Source organism: Mesoplodon bidens, assembly GCF_964165515.1.
Source record: "Mesoplodon bidens genome assembly, chromosome: 8".
Lineage (NCBI taxonomy): Eukaryota > Metazoa > Chordata > Mammalia > Artiodactyla > Ziphiidae > Mesoplodon > Mesoplodon bidens.
Window position 1 is genome coordinate 22,315,731 of NC_138165.1, and position 25,487 is coordinate 22,341,217.

At 41.8% G+C, this 25,487-nt stretch overlaps 1 protein-coding gene across 11 annotated transcripts in view; it reads left to right on the top strand.

The window, feature by feature from the left end:
• Window positions 1–23,253, top strand: part of LOC308622026 (uncharacterized protein) — a 133,792-nt gene extending 110,539 nt beyond the window's left edge. For 5 of the 11 annotated variants that reach the window (XR_014016552.1, XM_081243064.1, XM_081243060.1 and 2 more), the window contains 2 exons: window positions 15,225–15,420; window positions 17,524–17,940. The gene's annotated coding sequence lies outside the window, so the exon portion shown is untranslated. Of the gene's footprint in view, window positions 1–11,497; window positions 11,554–15,224; window positions 15,421–17,523; window positions 17,941–21,439; window positions 22,526–22,962 lie in introns of those variants that run through there. The other 6 variants (XM_081243058.1, XM_081243062.1, XM_081243061.1 and 3 more) reach the window with 6 other exon arrangements.
• The last annotated feature ends 2,234 nt before the right edge of the window (window positions 23,254–25,487 follow it).

The window sequence follows — 25,487 nt, forward strand, 5'->3', positions numbered from 1 at the left end:
TTGCACCTTCTTTGGGGACAACAAAGGAGTTGTTTAGCACTTCCAGAAATATCTACTGTTTGTCCTGGCTGAAAATGGACAAGATATTTAGAAGGATTTTTAAGCAGCTCTGTGGTCAGAAATTGGCCAGTCTAAAAGCTGATATTCAGACCCTGATAGGAATTTTTTTAGGCCTCCTCCACTAAGCTAAAATAAAACTATGTACACAAAGAAAAAGAAAAACCTTCTAAAGATGGGTGGAACAACCTATGATGTCATTTAACTTGCAACCCAATTCCTTGAAGAATTAAAAACAACTGTTCTTTTCTTATGAATCTTTACAAAACCAGAAATGCTCCAAGAACTCTTATCTAAGTCATCTCTTTAAAATATAAACTTCAGGGAGGTAATTCTCATTAGAACAAAAAAAGTGGAAGGGAGGTCATTTTAAACTTAAGCAAATGAAAAATCTCTTATATTCTTCTCCACAAATATTAGTAAAAAGCTCTAGCCATCTGAGCAGGTAACCTTAACTTATTTCATCTACCAGAAAACATTGATCCAACTTCTTTTATAACTAGTAAGTTTTGTATTATTACACCTGATCCATGGCAGTAATTTTAAAACAGAAGCTATAATATCTCTGTTTTCATCTGTCTATATGTTTGCGTGTGTGTGTGTGTGTGTGTGTGTGTGTGTAATAGATGTGTAATATTTTCTACCTTTGGATGGTAGTACGAAAACTAATTTGTAAAAGAACTCTACTTGGCTTGAAGAGAATTAAGCACTTATATGAATTAAGGATTCCTAAAACTCTCAAAAATATAATGGAAACTAATCCAAATGCTTTTCAAGTTCACATGATTTGAAATAATCTTTGGTAAATAAAAGCTAGTTTAAGGTTGTTGGATTAATTAAAAGAGGTATGTCTTCAGAATTATCAGCATTAATATAATGCAGGCATACTTATTCTACTTAGGTTTCTTGGTCAAACAAGTTCATGTAATCTTTGTTACACAATTTGTCAGCAAGAAAAATAGCTTGGGATGACAGCTGACTTTGTCTAATGTCTCATGAAATTTCTGCAGGTAGTCTAAACATAATTATCCAGAGTAAGTGAATTTAATAGATATAAACAGGGTAAAAGTTTTTAGGTGAACTTTTAAAATAGTTTCCCCAAATCTTTTTGGTAAACTGAAACCTTAAAGTTTTGCTAAGTTAAATTAAGTGATGGATAGTCATTATATATCTAGATCATTTCCAAATGAGATAAAATGCTAAAACATTAGTTGCTGAGCACAGGCTTTTCTACTTTTGCTTCCTTTCCTAGAGGAACTAAATAAAGATACTTGGATTTATTAGTAAACATGTTTCATGCCACACTGAAAACGTTACTATGAGAAAGCATATGTTTCTAGAAATTATAAAAAGTATTTATAAATTTGTCATTAGAATGCTAATATAACAGTTCACAATTGTTTACACATATATATACATATATTTATATATGTTTACATATATATATAACTAAAGCTACTAGAAATAATAAGGGAAACATCTCCATCTGCAAGGAAAGTAGGATGTATGTTTTCAGTAAAAGAAGGTACAAGGAATAGAGATGCATTTTTGTTGAGGAAAAAGAAAGTAATTTTGTCCTAAAGTGAGACTGGTTATTTCAGAACGAGAAAGAGGAAAAACAAGTACAAAATTGTAAAGGTTTGTGGAAAAGGAATCTTGGGGATAGAATTTTACATGTAGTCAAGCTGGCTAAGGTTAAAATGAATTTATTTAAGTTAATGAGTTTTAATATCAAAAGTAAGCTGGTACAATATTAAAATTTGGTTTTCTCACTGTTGAAAGGACAGGGTTTTTTTGGATTGTTGGTCTGCTCTTAATATGACATTGTAAACAAAGGTTTTTCTTTACCTTTTAAGTGATCTGTCTAGAGGGCAAAGATTCTGTGTCTTATCAAAATAATTTCCTGTGTTTGTTGTTTTTATCAGGTCTTTGATTACTTGAGTAAACGTAGTCTTCCTGCTATTAAAAGAGCTAAGTTTTGCTCAGAACTATGTAACCTTCTGTATTTGCATTCAAAGTGTTTGTCACTATGGTTAAATGGCTAAGTATTGTTTCACAGTGACCTATGATCCTATATGACCAATTGTTTTTAAATCTTTTGATATTTGTTTACAAACTTCCCCAAATCAAATTCTAAATAAATTCTTTTTGATTTATAACTAACTTTCGGATTTCCCAGAGGGTCCCTGGAAAATCACAAAAGATTTGTCCTTTCTCCTTATAAAAAGGGAGAGGTTAAACTAATTAGGCTTATTTGATATGTTAAATTACATGAGAAGCATTGTCAAATAAGAAGTAATATTAAGCCTTCTTTATGTTGTATTTGTATAGGTGTATGTTATAAGTGTTCCAGAAATTGAGAGAAATTCTTGGAAATCTGATATGTTCTGGTCTAATGTAACCAGTCACAATTATTATCTTAAAACGTGTACGTAACAGAAATAACCGAATTTCCTTGTCAATTAAATTGTTGTTGTTTTGTTTTTTTTTTTTTTTTTCCTTTTTCTGGTACGCGGGCCTCTCACTGTTGTGGCTTCTCCCATTGCAGAGCACAGGCTCTGGACGCGCAGGCTCAGCGGCCATGGCTCACGGGCTCAGCCGCTCCGTGGCATGTGGGATCTTCCTGGACCGGGGCACGAACCCGTGTTCCCTGCATCAGCAGGCGGGCTCTCAACCACTGCGCCACCAGGGAAGCCCTGTCAATTAAATTGTAAAAAACTCTCATCAGATCTTTTTTTTCTTTTCTTCTTTTTTCTTTTTTAGATCTTTAACCATGTCCATTTTTTTTATTTTTTTATTTTTTTTTTGCGGTACGCGGGCCTCTCACTGTTGTGGCCTCTCCCGTTGCGGAGCACAGGCTCCGGACGCGCAGGCTCAGCGGCCATGGCTCACGGGCCCAGCCGCTCGGCGGCATGTGGGATCCTCCCCGACCGGGGCACGAACCCGCGTCCCCTGCATCGGCAGGCGGACTCCCAACCACTGCGCCACCAGGGAAGCCCCCATGTCCATTTTTTATGTCTTTTATTATTTACAGAGTTATTGTTTTACTCTGATGCTTTTGCAAAAGTGTTCTTGCAAAAGTGCTTCACCTTTAAGGAGATTCATGGAAAGGACTTTGACAAGTACAGGTTTCTGGTAACTTTAAGATCATAAAACTGAACTGGGTAAGAACTTCCAGAACTAATGGAAAAACTGGATTCAAGCAAAATAAGTGTTAATTACATGGGACTGAATGAACTGAGGAGGATGACTATACTTTTTTATGAGTTTTTGTTTGAAACATTGCTGGTTCCTTAATGGTTTTTTCCCCAGATTTAAGGAAACCTTTTCTCTTAATTTATACATGACATGTAGCAATTTGGTAAAGTATACCTTTGTAAACACAGATGAAACATTTACTTTTTCTCCCTACCTCATCCCTCCATAATTAGAAAATTCTTGAGTATTCTTCCACAGCAATAGAGTTAGCTATTTGCATAAGTTCAGTATGAATCAGTTCTCCTTGTAACAGGACACGATTGGAAACATTGGCTATATTACCAAGGCTTTGACTGGAATGTCATATTTGAGAGAGATATACATGGACTCAGATATGACCAAAGTTTATATGGTCAGTCACTGTAAGTTTAATGCAAACAAATTGGTTTAACTTTATCTTTTTTTTAATGGGGGAAATTGTAGAGAGAAAAATTATGTTTGCACCTTTGTAGCTATTATATTCTAGTTCTGTTAATTGTCTTTAAGGTTTTGCTATATACCTATAAACTGGTCTGGATTCTAAAGTCTTGTAGTTTCCTCAAATATCTTGCTACATTTCCAATTTTCTCCCCCTTTTCTGATTTGGAATCACTAAGAACATACAATGCCCTTGAATCTCCTTGGAAGGGACTATACCAGATCCTCGTAACTACCTAGATGGCAGCCATACTTCAGGGATTTGAACCTTAGGTATACATCTCACAGCTGTATTCAAGTCAAACGGACTAGGAAGAGAGGTAGCCGACTTAGAGGTAGACTGCTTCCTCTCAAGGCACTGGATCAAGACTTCATGAAACCCTTTCTTCTCCTTCTTCCCTTTACTCTGGCATTGACCTGGAAAGATAACACTGTTGTCCACATCTCCCAAGCCATTGCTAAGGAGGGTATCTAGAATTTGAAAAATGTTTTTATTTCAGGCTAGGAGATTTACTTCCTGAATGCACTGAAAACCTAACTGACCCCTGGCTTGAATGGGCAAATTCAACAATTTCTGCAAATGAAGCCATTAACAGTGCCACTTCAGTGGAAGCAGTTTGTGCCCCAACAAGATTTATCTTTGTATGTGGTGGTTATCATTCCCCTTTGGCCTATGGGTGCCTAAATGGCTAGTGTATAACTGGGAACACGCCTCTTAGGTTATCTAACCATGTCCCTAAACAGTCCACAATCAAACTGAGAAACCTCACTGGCCAACTCCCCTGAATTTTGCATCATTGGGTTAGAAAGGACCTACCAGGCATTTTCCATGATTCAGAGTTCTCTTCCTTTGGCAGGTCCCTACTTCCCTGGTTAGGAGTAAATGTGAATGAGGCTATGATCAGGAACGTCTCCTTAACTCTTGAAAGTATTGTGGAATCCACTGCTAAGAAAATAGCTGCCCAACAACAGTCCTCGGACTTTCTGGCCAAAGTTAGTTCTTGATAATAAGATAACCCTTGATTATCTTTTAGCTGAACAAGGAACATACCTGTTCTGTAGCTAATACCACCTGCTGCACCTGAATTAACACTTCTGGAGAAGTTGAAACTCAGTTACATACGACCACTAATCAAGCCACTGGCTTAAAAGGGTGACTCCTTCATCTAGTTCTTTCTTTGACTTATTTGATTTTCATTGGTTCAAGTCTTGGGGACCGTGGCTCTGAGGTACACTCCAGACATTGGGAATTCTCCTACTAATAATAGTCATGGTAGTCTCCCTGGCATGTTGTATTCTCTCAAAAGCCTTAAATGCATGTTTGCAGCCATTAACCACTAAGCAGATGACCTCCCTAAGACTGGAATGCCAGAAAATGAATGAAGAAAATGACCAACTAAAAAATTGTGAGCCTGAAGTCATGACCTGTGAAAATACCACACAGAGGATCAATAAAAGCTGTGAGAACTACAGAGCAGTAGCCGAGAATGGCACTAACGCCTTAAATTTTTTTTGTCATACCTCTCAGTTAAGCTGCTCAAAGGATGGGACTTGTTAAAAAAGAGACAACAGGCCCCAAATGGAGTCACTTGTGCTAAAGCCCATGTCAAAAACCCAAGATTTAGTACCTAACCTAATTGCAATTACAACCTTCCCCAGGAATGTGATCTTAACCAGTCCGTCTGGAATTTCCCGGTCAGCACTAGTGAGGTAATCCACCTGATAGGCCCCTTCCATCCACCCAAGAAATGTGAGGTAGTTTGCTCTTTCCTTGTCCTGCCCCCTTCTGCCTATAAAAGTCTTCCATTTTGTACAGCTCCTTGGAGCTCCTTTCTATCTGCTAGACGGGACACTGCCCAACTCATGAACCATTGAATAAAGACAATAAGATCTTTGGAATTTACTCAGTTGAATTTTGTTTTTTAATAATGGCTTTATGAATGTGGTATTGTAACTGAGCTTTGAAGAATAAGTAGGATTTGGAAATGCAGAGATGGGGGAATGGAGAGTGCCCCAGGAAGATGGACTATGAACAAAGGTGATGGGAAAGGAGGTCAGAAGGTGTGGAGTGTTTGTTTGTAGCAGAAATAGTTAGTAGTTCAGTTTAGCTGGTATGAAGGACATATGAAGAGAAAATGATGGTGAAAATTTAGCTGTAACAATAGCTTGGACCTATGTACAGGGCATACACAGGCATACTTGAAGATATTGCACACTTGGTTTCAGAACACCACAGTAAAGTGAATATCGAAATAAAGCAAATCACACGAATATTTGGTTTCCCAGTGCATCTAAAAGTTATATATATGCTATACTGTAGACTGTTAAGTGTGCAATAGCATTATTTCTAAAAAAGGGGAAAAAACAACAATGTACATACCTTAATTAAAAAATAAAGCTGTTGGAAAAATGGCTCTGATAGACTTCCTTGATGCAGGATTGCCACAAACCTTCAATTTGTAAAAAAAAAAAAAAAAAAAGGCAATATCTGCAAAGCGTGATAAAGCAAAGAGCAATAAAACAAGGTATAACTGTATCAGGCAGTGGAGTTCAGCCTTTATAATTTGGGCAGTAGGAAGCCATTGAAGGTTTTTGAGCAGGAAAGTGGTGTGCTCACAACCATGCTTTCAGAACTCAACAACCAGGTGTGAGATGTATTAGAAAGAAGAGAGATGAATGTGATTGTAACAGCTGCCGTTTCCTGAGTGCTAATGTATTAGTCCATTTATATGGTGAGAGTAACAAGGTAAAGGTGGTGGTGAGAACTGAGAAAGAACAGATATGAGATATTGGGGTGGTTAGAGTTTACTGAATTTGATGGGTGTTGCATATGGAAGGCAAGGAGGGGCTCTCTGGCTTGGGTGAGTAGGCAGATAAAAGTAAGGACCTAGCAAGTCTTGGGGGAGAAACTCAGTGTGTTCATTTGTTGACGCAGGGAACTTAATGTAGTGAGACAATTGGGCAGTGATGTCCAGGAGGCAGCTAGAAGTGTGGGCCTTGGGAGAAAAGCTCAGGACTGGAAAGATTTTCAGATGACCTGCAAAGTTATACCAGTAGATGGAGAAACAGAAGCCTGGATTAAATTACCAAGGGAGAGTAGAAAGAGTGGCAAAAGATGACCAAGGGTGAGTCCTTGGGGTACACTCATATTGGGGAAAGGGTGACAGTGACTCTACATCATAACCAGTTCATCAGATTTCACTATCACCTGATAGCCTGTGGACAGGAGCAGAGAAATTAGACAGTGTGTCCTATCCAGAGTAGGGATCAGCAGGATTGGCTGCCTAGGGAGGGCAGGGGTGATGGAACCAGGGGTGCTGGTCAAAGCCTTGCTAGAATGTCTACCTATGGATCTCGGGCTTAGAAAGGGCTGTCCAGTCTTGGTTTTATAGGGGTTCCATAACAAACTACCACAAACTGGGTGCTTTAAGACAAAAGAAATTTATACTCCTCCAGTTCTGGAGGTTAGAAGTCCAAAATCAGGGTGTTTGCAAGGTTGGTTTCTTCTGAGGACTGTGTAGAAGAATCTGTTTCATGCCTCTTTCTAAGCTTCTGGTGATGACTGGCATTTCTAGGTGTTCCTTGGCTTGTAGATGCATCTCTCCAGTCTCTGTCTCCATTGTCACATAGCATTCTGCATGTATCTCTGTGTCTTCACATGGCCTTCTTCTTATAAGGACACCAGTCATGTTGGATTAATGACCTTATCTTAACTGATCACATCTGCAATGACCCTATCTATGGATAAGGACACATTCTGAGGTACTAAGGGTTAGGACTTCAACATTCCTTTTTGGGAGGATACAATTCAACCAATAAAAGGCCTGATAGCAAGAAAGAAAGTAGTGTAGGTAGGGGGAGGAGGAGAGAAATGGGGGCTGGTCAGTGTGGCAGAGATGCAAGTGGAATTTTTGAACACTAGAGAACGGTGGAAGTGCTTTTCGCCGCAAATGAAGCTGAGTTTGAGATGACTGTATTGGTTTATACACATTTAATAACACCTCTAGCTTTAGAATATTTTTTTCCATTGGAAATTAACTTGGATATGTGAGTTGGGTGCTTTCCTAAAGCTCCAGCATAGATGGACCCAGTCCTCTGCAGAGACTTGGGGTGATCATCTGGTTGGAAGTGGGAGGCTAGGGGATTTGCCCTAAGCCATGTTTTATGGCAAGCCCATCATGTTTATATGGTTTGTTGTTATTTGGGGTGACCTGGGGTTAGGGGAGCTGTTGGAAGTAAGGGGGGACAGACTCCCAACCAACCTTTGGACGTCCACTGATCTCTAGTTTATCCTTTCATCCTGCTGACCTTTCCAGATGTATTGTAACTATAGTAACCCAAATGTGTTAGTTGAAAATGGAACCAAGACTACATGATTTCCATGCTCTCAGACTCACTTGCTGGCTCATGCCCATCAGCAGAGAGGGCAGTGTGTGAGTAAACTTTTCTAGTATGGTAGTTCAAGCATTTGGGGGCAGCCTCTAGCAGCAGCGGTCTTACATAATGATGACACAGGCTTCCGCTGCCCTTGGAACAGTGAATAAGAAACTGCACACAACATAACACGACCTGTGTTACAACACAGATTTTGCAACTCACACAAACAGCAAGGTACACATTAAGTACAGTAGAATGGTTGCTTGTAGGCCAAAGGAGGAGGGTGGGGGGAGACCCAAATAAAGTGAGATGACTGATTGATAAAACAAGAAGGGGGCATTGCAGAGACTGATAAGGAGAGGGTACTATAGACTAAGGAGTGTGATTAATACAACCTCCTGCATCAGAAGTTTTACCAAACAAAAAACAGCCAGAATATCTGGGTCGGAACTGCAAATCCACTATTAGCTAGCTTTTTGGAAGTTAGCTAACCTCTCTATCCCTCAGCTCATCATCTGTAAAATGAGATAGTATTAGTACCTACCTCATGAGATTGTTGTGACAATGAAATGAATTTGAATGTATAAAGTGCTTAGAAGAGCACCCGGCACATAGTGAACACTCAACCGGAGAGTTGAGTGAATTAAGTAAAAGAATTCATATAGGGCTTCCCTGGTGGCGCAGTGGTTGAGAGTCCGCCTGCCGATGCAGGGGACACAGGTTCGTGCCCCGGTCTGGGAAGATCCCACATACCGTGGAGAGCGGCTGGGCTCGTGAGCCGTGGCCACTGAGCCTGCATGTCTGGGGCCTGTGCTCCACAATGGGAGAGGCCACAACAGTGAGAGGCCTGCGTACCAGAGGAAAAAAAAAAAAAAAAAAGAATTCATATAAAACACTTAGCACAGCACCTGGCCCATAGTGTTCAGTCCATGTTAGTTAACTGCTGTTGTCATAGGCATCATCGTTATCACCACCATCATTTCTTTACGTGGCCAACACCATGCCTTAAATGAGAGAGAGAGAGAGCTGGAGACTGTTTTGCACCATTGAAAGACAATGCTTTCTACTATGCTAATTCCACCTTCATCATTTCTTTTGTGTAATGTTGGGCAAGTCGCTTCACTTCTTGCAGTATTGGTTTCCCCAAGTAAGCCTCCTACACCTGTCGTCAGCATTAAATCTCACTCTTGGCACATCACTCCCTTGGAAGCTCTAGTGCTGGAACCCCACACTTAGTTGTATTAGTTGCTGTGACAGGACCCAAAGCAAAGGCAGGGGCCTGATCCTCAGGGAAGTCACATTGGTCCTTGTGAAATTGCCTGACCCCTTAGGCATGTCACACCCTCTAACACAAGCCCTATCAGTGCAGCCTACTTGAACCCCAAATATGGGGTCATTGGGAACTATTGGTGCCACATGGAAGCAGAGGCCCACCCAAGATGGGATAATCTGGGTTACCCACCATTGTCTCAGGGATTCTGCTCATCTTGTTCTGACCTTTTATTTTCTGTTTTGTGTCAGAGTTACCAAGGACTTGCTTTGTCAGTTGTTGTACTGTTTCACAGCTCTTCTCTCATTTAGTCCTCATAACAGCCCTGTGAGGAAAGAACTGTTACTCTCATCACTTTGTGAATGAGGAAATGGAGGCACAGGGATGCAGTCATTTGCCCCAGGTTATACAGCTAGTAAGTGGCTGAACCAGTGGCTGAACGCTTGCAGCCTGGCAGCAGAACCTTTGCTACTACACCACCCCTTGGAAGTTCTCAGGGAGTTTGGCAGTTTGGATCCAAAGGGAAATAGGACGTAATCTTGATGCAACAATTTCACCTTAATGAATTTATCTGATAGGTCTGTTTGACTGGCTGTTTGAATGCTTATAATGGCAAAAACAAACAAACAGGAAAACAGCTAAACATCCATTTATAGAAGACTGTTTAAGTAATTTATGCTACATAGTTGCAGTGGGATGATGCAGACTCAAAAAAGAATAATGTAGATTTATATGCATTAATATGAAACTATCCCCAAGATGTAGTCTTAAGTGGAAAAAAAAAGCTTGCACAAGTATGTATATTAAAAAAAAGATTGCAGGGACTTCCCTGGTGGTCCAGTGGTTAAGAATCTGCCTTCCAGTGCAGGGGATGCAGGTTCAATCCCTGGTCGGAACTAAGATCCCACATGCTGTGGGGCAACTAAGCCCGCGCGCTCTAGAGCCCTGTGCCACAACTAGAGAGCCAGCGTGCTGCAACCAAGATCCCACATGGCGCAACGAAGACCCGATGCAGCCAAATAAATATTTTTAAAAATTGCAAAAGTAATGTATATGACATGCTATCATTAATACTTTTAAAAATAAATTTATTTATTTATTTATTTTTGTCTGCATCGGGTCTTCGTAGTAGCACGTGGGCTTTCTCTAGTTGTGGCGAGTGGGAGCTACTCTTCGTTGCAGTGCACGGGCTTCTCATTGCAGTGGCTTCTCTTGTTGCGAAGCATGGGCTCTAGGTGCATGGGCTTCAGTAGTTGTGGCAGGTGGGCTTCAGTAGTTGTGGCTCACTGGCTCTAGAGCGCAGGTGCAGTAGTTGCAGCACATGGGCTTAGTTGCTCCGCGGCATGTGAGATCTTCCCAGCCCAGGGCTCGAGCCTGTGTACCCTGCATTGGCAGGCAGATTCTTAACCATTGCGCCACCAGGGAAGCCCTCTATCATTAATACTTTTAAAAAAGAGGTGGACACACACACACTTACTTGTAGTTTTAGCTAAAAAAAAATGCCCCTAGGGCTTCCCTGGTGGCACAGTGGTTGAGAGTCCGCCTGCCGATGCGGGGGACACGGGTTCGTGCCCCGGTCCGGGAGGATCCCACATGCCGCAGAGTGGCTGGGTCCGTGAGCCATGGCTGCTGAGCCTGCGCGTCCGGAGCCTGTGCTCCGCGGCGGGAGAGGCCACAACAGTGAGAGGCCTGCGTACTGCCAAAAAAAAAAAAAAAAAAAGCCTCTAGAGGCATATGTAAGAAACTGGAACTAGTGCTCATCTCTGTGGGCAGAATTGGAGGATTAGAGATCTTCTGGGGGAGGCAAAATTACTTCTCAGCCTTTTGTACGATTATATATTTTAAATCATAAATGTTTATTTCCTTTCCAAAAATTATTTTAAAAGAGAACGGGCAAGAAAAGAAGAAAGACTCGTGGGAGGTATGGAGGTTTCAGCCCCTTCTCCGATGTTCCTGTTCACTCCTGAGTTTCTGGGGGAAAATGGTTTAGCATTGCATGCTAGCATTGTTTGAGTGCTTACTTTGTGGCCACTTTTGCACTAAGGGCTTGGTATGCCTTATCTCACTTAAACCTCACAACTATCTACAAGGCCATTTTATTTCACCTCTTTCTTATAGAGATTGCTCACAAGCAGACCTGAGTTGGCAGTGCAACCTGAGCGGATTCTCCAGAGGTAATAAACATCTAGAATAGGCCTCCCTGCCACTAGCCTATGCCCATTCCATTCAGTTGTTAAGGATGCTAAAGGTCTCTTAGAACAGTGGTTCTCAAAATGCGGTCTCCAAATGGCAACATAATTATCATCTGGGAACTTGTTAGAAATGCAAATTCTCAGGCCACACCCCAGGCCTACTGAATCACAAATTCTGTGGGTGGGATATGTTTTAACAAGTCCTCCAGCTGATTCTGATATATGTTTAATATTTAGAACCACAGTCATAGGCCGATGGACTCACCTGGGTAACATTAAAAATACCAATGGCTGAGTCTTACCTCACCCCAGAGATTCTGATCTAATTGGTTTGGGATGTGGCCTGGGCATGAGTTTTTCAATGCTCCCCAGGTGACTGAAACCACTGTGACCTAGACCTTTGGGAGCAGTCCCCTGCATCTGGGAATGGCTAATGGCACAGTTAGAGCATAAAATCAAGCTGCAGGGACTAACAAATATGTAGGAGCATCACAACTTCCCAATTTTAAGTCCTGTCCCCTTCCCCAAACCCTGCACCTAACCCAGGAGGCCGAGCCATGGGTGGGCAATGCTCTTTGGCTAAGCAGGTATGAACTTATTAGTTTGAGCCCTTTAGTAGTGTTACTTACTTTAAGCCTACAAATTCAGTCTTTAGTGAACACTGAGAAGAGGCAGGAGAGAAAATATCAAATTATCCACAAAATAATTTAATAGCGGAAATGAGATCTGTAAATGGCACAGTAAAAACCTAATTTTACCAGCTCACCATTTCTTGTACTTAAATATTTTGTACTGAAGATCACATCATATCACATAGCACATCTCCAACAAAAGAGGGGTTCAATCAGTGTTTTGTCTAGTCAATGAATCCACTAATCAATAAATGAATGAATGGATGTCACTGAAGGAGAAGCTGATTCTGTCTTTGGCATCCACGGCCCAACTTACTACCAATGCCATTCTTGGAGTGGAACATGGGGAATAAAAATCCATTGACGATAAATGTGCTAAAATCAGGTGCTAGAGCTGAATGTCACCCTAAGGGGACTATAAAACCCGATGGGAGTGGGAAGGGTGAAGCAGGTGGCAATCAAATATTTCCAGGTTTCCCCTCCGGAATATAGTAGGATGGCACTTCCCCACCCCCTTGGAGTTCTCTGTGGCCATGTGACTTGCTTGGGTCACTGAAATAAACAGAAGTGTTGTGTTTTGCTTCTACACAAAAGCTTTCGGAGCCAGTGTGTGATTTGTCCTACCTCTCCGTAGGGTGACCAACCTTCCTGGTTGCCTGAGATTAAGGAATTTTCCAAGGTGTGGGATTTAAAGCGCTAAAATTGGGCCACCTCCAGGCATTAATGTTTCAAGTAGTGATCATTCCATCAGCTTGGGTCCAGGAATGAGGGCAATGCGTCAGACAAGAGACTCAGAGCATTGAAATAACTTGCCGGGGGACACACTGCTAGTAAGATTGGAGAGGGGTTCCAGGCCAAGTCTGTCTGACTTCAGAGACCACAGTCATGCAACACTCCACCTGGGTGTAGGTAGTCTTTATTACAAGTATCTTTTTTTATTTTGTTTTCAACTGTGGAGACTCTGGTCCACAAAGGTAGGTGAGAACACCAACTTTCCCAAATTCATTGGATGACACTCATTCCACAAACAGGTGTCCTGGGCTACACAAAGATGAAGAAATGCTCTCTATGATTTCTTCCCTCCAGAACTATATAATGTAGAAGGGAGATAGACATGTACATAGCTCCCTGTATCACAAGACAAGCTGATAGACATTAAAACATTTTGTATACCTTTCTGTATTTAGCAAATTTACCACAACAAACGCATATTAGTTTTTTTAAAAGCGTTTATTTTAGAAAGCAACGATGAAAAACAGCTAAAGTATCTTTACCCTTCAGGTTACCCATTCTCAGCACATCAGTAATAATAACAATAATAATACCTAGAGGAAGTATATTAATGCTTTCTTTTTCTGAAGGTCAGTACCATTTATTCAAAGATGATGGTACAGTTGCGCTTACCTGCCTTCAGTAGGATAGGAGCATTGAGATTTCATTCTGTTATGCTGACAAATTTCCCACTGTATTCATGGTTCCTCATTCACCCTGTGTGACCAATGGCCCAAGTATGCATGCCCACTGGGCAGGATTCTCTGCTAAGGATCAAAGACAGCTAACTGGTCCAAAGGAGGGTAGTCTTTGTTAAGGAATGAAGGAACCAGCCCTCCCTAAAGGCATTAGAATAAAATGGTCAAAGGCATTAGAATAAAACCTTATCCAGAGAGGGGGTGGTGACCGGACCTGAGGCAGAGGAAATTTGAAGCCCAGGACCTTCCAAGATAACTGGGCTCTCTTGCCAGTCCTGGACAAAGAGAGTGTGGTTTCTGGAGAAAGCATGACTGTCCTGCTGTCTGCAGTTGGACAGCCTCCCGGGCTGCAGGGAAATTTTGGTCTCTGAGTACAGTCCATAGTACCACCTGCTTCGGTGACTTGAGCAGGAGTTAAGCAGCAAATGTGCGCATGTTGGAACTGTTTGGGGAATGGAGATGACAATAAGCAAACAAACAAAACCTACTGCTTTGAGATGTTTTGTAACAGCTGTGCTCCCTACAGAATGGGTTTCCTCATTGCCTGGATCCAAGAGCATCTTCTGGGTCCTCCCTGTTCGAATGCTGAGTGTCCATGGAGAATATGAGCCGAGGAGGGAGGGGGGCTGTTTCCCAGCTAAGACCGGGCAGCAATCAGGCAGGTAAAATCTCAGCAGCTGTGGTGAGGTGGTGCAGAGGGCCTGGGGTCTGTCAACTCCAGGTGAGAGATTTCCCCCAGGTCTATTGGTGAATGTGCTTCCTCTGAGCAAGCCATAGACTGGAATGTCATTGTAACTTGTGCTTGTGACATCTTTGCCCAAGAACATCACAGATTGAATTTTATGTTCTTTTTTTTTTTTTTTTTTTTGCGGTACGCGGGCCTCTCACTGTTGTGGCCTCTCCCGTTGCGGAGAACAGGCTCCGGACGTGCAGGCTCAGCGGCCATGGCTCACGGGCCCAGCCGCTCCGCGGCATGTGGGATCTTCCCGGACCGGGGCACGAACCTGTGTCCCCTGCATCGGCAGGCGGACACTCAACCACTGCGCCACCAGGGAAGCCCTGAATTTTATGTTCTTTATAACATGGAAGGAACGATATAGACTTGCCACTTCTTCATGCCTTGAGACATCTCATAATATATGTTATACGTGATATGTGTATATATATAATAATCATTATATTATTATCCTATTATTCTAGTACTATGCCAGTCAGGAGAGGCTAGATAGGCTGCATTAACACATAACCCCCAAATATTATTGACTTAACGTGATAAAAGTTTACATCTTACACCACAATTCAGTGTAGGTAGGGGGCTCTCCTGGGTGACTCCTCCAAGTGGTGACTTTGGGATTCAGGCTCCTTTCATCTTAAAATGCCATCAGCTTGGGAATTCCTTGGTGGTCCAGTGGTTGAGACTCCGTGCTCCCAATGCAGGGAGCGTGGGTTTGATCCCTTGTTGGAGAACTAAGATCCCGCATGCCGCATGGTGCGGCCTAAAAAACAAACAAAACAAACAAACAAAAAATGCTTCAACATTTGGTCTCAACAGTTGCCACCAAGGGAGAAAGGAGTCCGTTAAAGTCTGTGCCTACGTCCACTACTTCTGCCACATCCCACTGGCAGAACCCAATCACAGGGTCCCATCCTAACTGCAAGGGAGCCAGGAAATGTTTTCTTTTGTGTGCCAGGAAGAGAAAACGAAATTGATGGGTGTCTCGCCAGTCTTTCCTGCAAGTTTCTCCAAGGTGAGTTATTATGTAGTATTTTTCTTCTAATTATGCTTTGCATTTGATACCATTTAGGCTGCCTCCTTGCTTTGCACTGTATTCTGTGACATCCACGTGCAACATCCCATTCCTCACAACAGCGCTGTGAGTTGTCAGGACGGATGTTATTATACCCTTTTTCTAGACTGAGGACCTCGAGACCCAGAGTAGTCACATGACTTGTCCAAAATCACACACTACTGAGACAAAGCTCTCTCTTAGGTTGGCAGTCTCTCCACTACACCACCCTGTCTACCCCAGAAGCTCAAACTAGATTAGGCACAGATCCAAGGGTGCAAGAAATATATTTTTATTCTACTATAACTCAACCTAATGTATCTTTTAAGCCCCTGCTCTCTCTTGGAAGGTGTCAGCAATGAGTCCCATCATTTTAGAATCTCTCTGCCTTCGAGGGCGTGTCTGGGTTTGGGGCGGGACATGGCGGGGGTGTAGGGGTTAGTGCCAAGGTACTGGGGGATCCATGTGTTCCTCAAGTCAGCTCTTTGAGAAGGCACCAACCCAGATGACTACAGTTCCTTCTAATCTCCCCACTGACAGTGATGCATCTGTGCCTCTTCCTGCCCACACGGCCCATGTGTGTCCAGCAGCTCCACATGTGGCTACTTTGGGGCCACTCCAGGGTCTGGGAAGCTTCGTAGGCCCACACCCCGCAGCCATTCTTCTCTCCAGGCTTGTGCCTTTCCGAGGAAGGAGGGGAGGGGAGGAGGGAAGGACCCACCCAGGCCTTTGCTCTCTCATTTTTCATCCATCTCTCCTCCCACCCCAGTGAAGGGAAGTGTTTCCTCATCTTTCAGGGAGAACCCACTCTCCCCAAACCTTTTTCCTCCGAATAACTTTGGCTCTACTCCAAATCCTCTCCAGTCCTCTGAGGGCATTTGTCACACAAAACGCAACTCAGAGAAGTTTCTCGTCCTTGTTTTGCTTTTTATCCTGTCACATCATTCCCCTACCTTGAGGCAATGAAACAAGGGCCTGCTGTCCAAGGCATGGAGGTGGGGACGGGGAATACCAAGAAAAAAACCATTTCTCCATCACACGTGTATCACATGTAACTTCAGCAGGTCCGGGTGAAGTGAAGTCTCTGTGCCATTTTCCTGCAACTGACAGTGAGGGGAAGAGGCACTGATGGAAGTTGTTATATTTGGGAACTAGCAGGTTAGACCCCTTCCTGCCTGATTGGTCTTTAAATGTACACTTCCCCCTCCTCCACCTTGTCCCCTATGGCTCCACCCACAAAGGATTGATCTGACAATCTTGGTGATCAAGTTTTCACTTAAGACCTGAGGACCTGGTCTTCTCAGAGGAAAACCCACAGCTGGGAAAGCCTGTCTATAGATGATTCCCTAGTCTTCTAAATGTGGAAAAGGGGATTTGTTTCTCTGTGTGTTTAAATGTTTATCACTTCCCCTACCTCAGTTATGAGCACGCACCATAGAGGTAATCTGTTCCCAGGAGGACATGTTATTGTACGGTACATACACAGTGATGATGGGAAAAGGAAGCATTAAGACGGTTTAAGTGGAAAGATCACTTGTAAGAGCTGCAGAAGTCAAACCAACTGACTGGCAAAGAAATGCTGCCTTAAAGCAAAGCATCATGTAAAAAAAAATCTGACTTGTACCAAATCCTATTTGCAAAGTGGATTTTAGAGTCATTTCAAAACACACTAGGCTTTCAAAAGATGTTTGTTTTAGAGTGCAACTGGCCTCTGGTCAAAAACTGAAGTTTCGGTAATGCACAGTAGCAATTATTGTATAATTACTGGCCACAAAATACCAGGTGCCCAACCAAGCCTCTTCTACCCATTTAAGAGAGCCACGCCAAGCAAAAATGCCCTGCCTAGCCATACCCAGAAGTTCCAAAGCTCAGCCTTTGTCACCAGGAAGGACAAAGGAATTAATTCACAGAGCAAAGCCATTATAAGGCACAACCAGGTGTTCTGTTGTAAACACCTTTTGTTAATACATGTTGAGAGCTGAGCTTTCTCACATTTAAAGGAGGCCTGCTCGAGAGAGAATTTAAACCAAGCCAGGCCCAAGGTTGATTTCTTTTCTTTTTTAGATGTGTGACATCATAACTATGGGATCTACAGAGTAGGGAAGTGCTGGCTTTGGAATCCAAAGTCTCCCCCAGCTATCCTTTGACCTAAGGATTGTAGTGTTCCCTGTTCTTGTGTGAACAGATTGCTTTAGCATCAAGGGAATGAACTCGAAGAGAACAGACAAAACGCAGGAGTGTTACAGGGAAGAAACATATTAAGAGATCTAAAGATGCACTTCCTCATTATATGTAAGGAAGCTATTTCCTAGATTCCTGGAGCTATAAAAAGCCAAGTGAATTTGCTTAAGTTAATAAATTTTATTGAATTATGATGATAATACCACAGCAAAATGTTTTGTTTCCTCTCTTTATTGCTTCCTGTTAGTTACTGAGAGAAGAAATCCAGTGTAACTTTTTTGTACTCTGATAATGATGAGGCTATCTCATTTGTTTTGCATATGCTTCCCAATGTGTGTGTTTGTGTGCCTATATAATTAAATTGTTAAGATGGATGCGTGTGTGTCGTTGCTACAAACACAGATGTAAGGCTAAAGGTGGGATCCAGTTTTGTTACAGCAAAACCCCATCATAAAAACCCTTTGCCAGGTATTGGAACTGATTGTTCTGGACTGAGAGGAAAGGCTAAATCTTCAGTTCTCAGAATGACCTGAAAAATCTGTGGTATGAACCTTATTCTTCTTTCTTAACCCTGGGATTAGAATGAAGGTCCACATTCAGCTAAGATGACCAATCTGCTTTGGTTTGTCAGTGTCACATGTCCCAGAAACAGTCTGGGTCCCCCTGGGTTCGGCTGATGGACCCCGAGTTCTTCTTCACCAGTAGCGGCAGAGGCCGAGGCAGCGGCAGCGGTAGAGTGGTCATCACTGAGCAGGGGGTGTGAGCCAGGGGCTATCTGAGCACCTCCCTGTCTTCTCTCTGCATCCCCTCAAGGTTGGTGCCGATCTGCATTTCACACATGAGGAAACCAAGGAAAAGAGATAAGTTATTAACCTGAGCCATGTGGAATTCCTGTTTTTGCAGGTCAGAAAAGTCTAATATCAGCAAGTTCATATGATTCAACCTAATATTTGCCCAGTTAGTAGGTTGTGATTCCAGAGTTTGAACTCTTACCTACCCCCAAAATGGTAGCTGCGTATCTGTATTTCAGATGGCAGGCTGGGGCTCTGAGCAAATGCATTCAAAAGTAAATAAACAGTGCTATCAGTAGATGACTTCCTTTCTTCTCCAGTCTGAGGTTTCAACTACTGACTTTATTCACATCATGGTGTGAAAGTTGGCTGGAGCCAGACAAGACTGCCCTGCGGGTGGCTATTGTTCTTGCTGTGAAGCTGAAACCAGCCCATCAAACCAGCTCTGTCAGGCTGGCTGCCTCCCAACCTGCCTGCCTAAATGTATCTTCCTCTCAGGATGGCACAGAGGCATACAGCCCATCTCCCCAGCTGAACTACCACCGCTGGAACCTCTCACCTATGACCACGTGCCTTCCTCCTAGAACCATTGTTAAACTCCTCTCAACTTCCCCTGTTAACACACTGATGATTAGTTTATCATCAGATTACGTGAGCTCGGGGCTTGGATTAAGTGAATTTGGTTTGGAGCTGACGGGTAAGGTCAAGAGCGTGAGGGTGAATCATAGACTATTGGATGCAGCAGGAACGTTAGAAGCTTTATTGGCCGATCCCAGCATTTTACAGCCATAGCAACTGATATACAGATGCCAAAGCTTTGGTGTCTTGATTGTGGAATGACCGCATTTTGCCCGGGACCGAAGGGTTCCCTGGAGTGTGGGACTTGCAGTGCTCAAACTGGGAAAGTCCTGGACAAACCAGGACGAGTTGACCAGTCTGCTTGCTTGGGAGCCCCACACTCTTCTGATTCTCTGGGCAAGTCAGATTTGCGCAAGCCCTGACAGCAAAGGCCCCACGGCTGCTTGGTACAGCTCAAAAACCCCAGGGCACAGTTTAACCCCGGCTCGCTCCCCTGAACGGTCAGTATCCAGGCATGAACTTGGATGCCACATGGAAACAGCCATGTGAAGTAAGGTTGGGTCTGCCTCATGGCTGACTGAACTCTTAGCCTCTTGGGCCAACTGCATTTGGGAAAGCCGGGTGGTTTGAGTCAGGTCTCAGAAAATAAGGCTGCGGTCTGCTTTATTGACTTCATAGAGCGGGCCACTGGGTCTGCCTCAGCCATGCAGTTCGCAGAGCCTGCAAGGAGAGGGCCGCTCTGTCTTGTCTGTGCTCCATGGGGCTGCGTGGAGGGTGGAATGGAGAAGTGGTCAGGCAGGGAGGAGGGTCAGCAGGGTGCCCCGTGCTACCATCGCTTCCTCTTTCACAAGTTTTGTCATTCAGAGGTTTTGAATCCTGCAGTAGGCAGTTATTCTTGGCTAACTTTGGACTTTTTCCTTAAATGTCAAGCATCTAATTTTTAAATATTTCTTGGTTTTACTTCTCCTCCTGGCCTATTTTGCCCCCAGCCCTTGGTTGCTTGGTAGCTGTTTCCTTCACCAGGCCTCCTGCTTTCTGGTCTGCTGGGATGCAGCCTCTAGCTCATGCCCTGCACCTGGGGATGAGTGTGTGGGGATGAGACGAGAAGGAAAGGGGGAAGCAAGAAAGGAACAATGCAAGGATCCCAGTCAGGCAAAATTGTCAGATGGTACACGTTCGCTTCAACATTCTCTTTCCTGTGGGCATTCCCTGAAGCTATGCCTGGACACCCTTGCCCCCGTCCCTATTCCTACACACACCCGCTGAGATCTACTTTTTTCATGCCCCACACTTGTTCTCGACCACCACTGAACTGTCTTTCTTAGTGCCGAAATAACATTTACAAATTTACTGATCAGAAAAACTCGTCACTGTTAATGGGAGTTGAAGTCAGAGGCCAAGGCCTCAAAAGTGAATCCTAACTATGACCTGTATAATTAATACCCTTCTCAGGTTGTCTTAACACTTTAGTGACCCTGATGCCAGTGGAGGGATTTTGAAATTGGGGGAGGGGATGGGAAGCATAGTGAAGGATTATTTGTGATAAGGGTTGCCAGATTTAGTGGAGAAAAATTGGGCACCCAGTTGAGTCTGAATTTCACATAAAAAATATGTTTTTTATAATTTAGTATAAGGATGTCCCTTGCAATATTCGTGATATACTAAAAATTATTCATTGTTTATCTGAAATTCAAATTTAACTGGGCGTCTTGTATTTTATCTGGCAACCCTCTGACCCACAATGTCTCCCGAATATGCAGCCTTTGCAGCAGGAGGTCGGGATTGCTGCAGAATTTGGAACGGTTTCCAGATGTCTGGCAGAAGGGAAGCAAATCCATCAGAGAGGGCATCATGTGGTACAGTCAGGTGAAATCTCTGCCCCCAGTGCCAGGCCTGCTGATGTGCGGGGGCATGTGAGGTAGGCCTGAACGGAATACCCCTGGAGCCTGGCCAAGGTGCTGGTAGAAAGAGCATGTTCTGCTGGGTCCTTCCCAGAAGATACAGTGTCTGGTTCCGGTGCTGACAACTGACCCATCTAATATCCATCACCCTAGAACATTATTTTTAGATCTGGGGAAGGAGTGGCAAGGTTTTAAAAATAAGGTACTAGATATAGAGGGAAACTACATTCAAGAAGCTCAATCCTGACTAGGAAATGCAATCCCTGGGCCTGCTAACATTAGACCTAGAAAAGGTTAGTACCAGCAGCTTTCTGTGTAAAAATGCCTAAGACTGAGACCCAACACTTTTCTTTTACTTTTTTAATAAACAAAGGTAATGCTACTAGCTTCAAGAGAATTGCTTTAGCCACCTATAATAATCTTTTTGTTTTCAATTAATGAAGAGAGTGAAATTAATCTTTCGTTTTCTTTTTGTTTTGTTATCTGTTTTTGGCTTCTGTATGGGATATACCCTGTCTGCTCTTCCAGATCTACCCTCTATCCTTCTTCTCTACCCTGCTCTGTGCTCTGGGAAGCTGACCCTTAGGACTCCCTTCGTTTCTGTCTTCTGTTAGGACCAGCCAACGGGAGACATCAGCAAGAGATTGGATGTTGGAAGACAGTTAGATCAGAAGGATAACTTTATTGTAGTTGGCGTTTATTAAAATGCTCATGGTTTCAACAACTTGATAAAAAGCACTCAAAATAGGAACAGATGAATACTTCTTTAACGTGATAAAATACATCTATATCATCCCCCCAAACCAGCATGCTGCTTGACAGGGAAATGCTAGAGGCAGGAATAAAACAGGAGTGCTTTGCTATCACCATTATTAGTTAAAATTTTACTGAAGATACTAGCAATCATAATCAGACATGATAAAGACTTCAAGTATAAAAATGGGAAAGGAAGAAAAAATAGTCACTATGTACAGATGATAAGATTTTATCTCTATAAGCCCAAGAAAAATCACTATAAACAATAAGAAAGGGTTTGCAGGGCAGAAATAGATACACAGATGTAGAGAACAAACGTATGGACACCAAGGGGGGAAAGTGGCGGGGGGTGGGTGGTGGTGGGATGAATTGGGAGATTGGGATTGACATGTATACACTAATATGTATAAAATAGATAACTAATAAGAACCTGCTGTATAAAAAAATAAATTTAAAAATTCAAAAAAACACAACAAAACAAAACCAAAAAAACAATGAGAGGGGACTTCCCTCTCAGTACAATGGTTAAGACTTCACCTTCCAATGCAGGGAGTGTGGGTTTGATCTCTGGTCAGGGAGCTAAGATCCCACATGCCTCACAGCCCAAAAAACCAGAACATAAAACAACAAATTCAATAAAGACTTTAAAAAAAAAAGGAATTCAGTAAATTAGAAGGATGCAAAATTAATTGATCTCATATATACACAAACAATAACCTATTAGAAGATAGAAGGATGAAGGATCTTATTTAAAGTAGCAACGAGAAAGAGAAAATACCTAGGAATAAATTTAACAACTATGCACACGCCCTATATGTAGAAAACTTAAAAGGAAAAAAAGAAGACCCAAAATAGATTTTAACAGGTAGAAGACATAACTGGATAGGAAAATTAAAAATTGTTAAAATCTCACTTATCTCAAAGTTAATTTAAAATTTTAACACAATTCCAATAAAAATACTGAATATTTTCCTTTTGAAGTTGACAAGATAATCCTCAAATTTATATTGGAGACGGGTAGAATAGCCAGGAAAATTCTTAAAAGAAGAGAAATACGTACATCTGTGTGTGAGAAAAGGTAGTATGGTTAGCCTTGCCAGATATTAAAACACATTATAGAGCCTCAGTAATTAAAACAATGTGGGACTAGTCCATAAATGAACATACAGATGAATGGAACCAATGAGAATGTTCTGATACAGACCCAAGTAGGTAAAGGAATTAATATATGATAAAGGTGACATTGTGGGGCTTCCCTGGTAGCACAGTTGTTAAGAATCTGCCTGCCATTGCAGGGGACATGGGTTTAAGCCCTGGTCCGGGAAGATCCCACATGCCGCGGAGCAACTAAGCCCTTGCACCACAACTACTGAGCCCACGTGCCTAGAGCCCGTACTCTGCAACAAGAAAAACCACCACTATGAGAAACCTGCGCACCGCAACGAAGAGTAGTCCCCGCTCACCGCAGCTAGAAAAAGCCAGCGCCTAGCAATGAAACCCAATGCAGCCAAAAAAAAAAAAAAAAAAAAAAAGTGACATTGCAAATCATCAGAGAAAAGAGTAACTATTCAATAAATGGTGTTGGTATAACTGGATAGCCATCTGGAATAAAACTGGATGCATACTTCACACGGTATAATAAATTACAAAGAAATCATATATTTCAATGTAAAAAAATACTAAAATTACTAGAAGAAAATTATGGAAGAATTTCTTTATAACCTTGGAAGGTCTTTATAAATGTGACTCAAAATCCAGAAGCCATTTGAAAATTGATAAATTCAGTTATGTAAAAATGAAAAAATATCTGTGTGGTGATATATATATATATATGGTGATATATATATAGAGATAGATAGATAGATCTGTATAGGTCTATATAGATATATAGATATAATTAAACTAAAAAGATAAATGACAAACCAGGAAAAAGTATTTTCAACTCATATTACAAAGTACAAATATCCCTTATATATTGATACAAAGCACTACTAGAAATAAATAAGACTGAAAAAAAATTTTTTTTGACAACTCAATAGAAAAATGGGCAATGGAAATGAATAAACAACTAAAGAGTTCTGGTGTGGGGTGGGGGGAGTTTTGTCATGTCAACAAGCTAGCTATCCTACAATTCAACTCAGTTCTGACACTATCTACCCAGAGATACCATTAGATCCCACAGGTTAAGGGTTCAGTTCAAGACTGCCCACCCTCCACTTCAAAGATCAGTAGCAAGTCCAGGTTGTCACTTGTACTTCTAAAGAAGGGCTATAGATTGGAGTTTCCAATGATGCCCCTCTTTGGTTTTGATTCATTTGCTAGAGCGACTTACAGAATTCAGAGAAATGTTTTACTTACTGGATTACCGGTTTATTATAAAAGTATATAACTCAGGAACGGCCAGATGGAAGAGATGCATAGGGTAAGGTATGGGGAAAGGTTAAGGAGCTTCCAAACCCTCTCTGGGCTCGCTACTCTCCCTAAATCTCCATGTGTCACCACCCCAAAAAGATCTCTGAACCTCTTCCTTTGGGTTTGTAAGGAGGCTTTGTTACACAGGCATAATTGATTAAATTATTGGCCTTTGGTGATTGAACTCAATCTCCAGCCCATCTCCCCTCTCTGGAGGTGGGGAGGTGGTGGTGGGGCTGAAAATTCCAACCCTCTAATCACATCGTTGGCTCCCCTGTCAACCAGCCCTCAACCTTAGGTGCTTTCCAAAAATTAACATAACATGAGACACCTTTACTGCTCTCATCACTTAGGAAATTCCAAGGGTTTTAGGAGCTCTGTGCCAGAAAACCAAATATATATTTCTTATTATAAATCTCAATATCATAACAACTCATGGAAAATTTCATAAATATATGAAAAGATATTCACATAAGAAATGCAAATTAAAGCTATGCTGATAGATCATTTTTCACATATCAGATTTTCAAAAATCTAAAAGTTTGATTATCTTTGTATGATTATAAATTGGAATAAGTCCATGGAGGTTAATTTGGCAAGATCAATCAATCTTATGAATGCACATACTCTTTGACCCAACAATCCCTTCTAATTGAATATATCCTATGAATAGATTTGACACATAAAATGACCTAGGTACAGGTTATTCATTAAAGCATTACTTGTAATAGCAAGGTTGGAAACAATCCAATGACCATCAATACAAAACCTGTGAAATAAATCATGATGCACTTATATATACTAATGGAATATTATGCAGCCATGAAAAGATAGAAATAAAAAGAAGATAGTGAGGATGTGCTCTATATTGTACCAACATGGGAAAATCTCCAAGCTATATTTAATGAAAAATGCAAGATGCATAACAGTATGCACTATCTATCTGCTACATTTTGTGTGATAAAAAGAAAAATATATATGTATAAGTATTTGCTTGCGTATACATAAACTACTCTGAAATAATATCCAAGAAACCAGTAACAGTGGATTGGGAAGAGAAAAAGGGAGGAGATCTAATGAATGTGAGATAGGGAAGGAAGAGAGACTTTTACCTTTTATAGTTTTTAAATATTTGAGTTATGAGCATATGTTACTTATTCAAATATTAATATATAAATAGTGCTTGTTTAAAAAAATCAAACAATTAGAAATACATAAGGTAGGAAGTAAACATTCCCCTACTCCTAAACTTACCACTCAGAGAAAACCAGTGCCAACAATTTAGTCATTGAGAAGCAGGTAGGAAAATTTTTTAAAAGTATGTAGTAGGCAAGGAAAGCATTATTTTCTGAGTCCCTGAAATCATGCAGTTGTGACAGTGCCAAATCCACTTAGACCAAAGATAAGC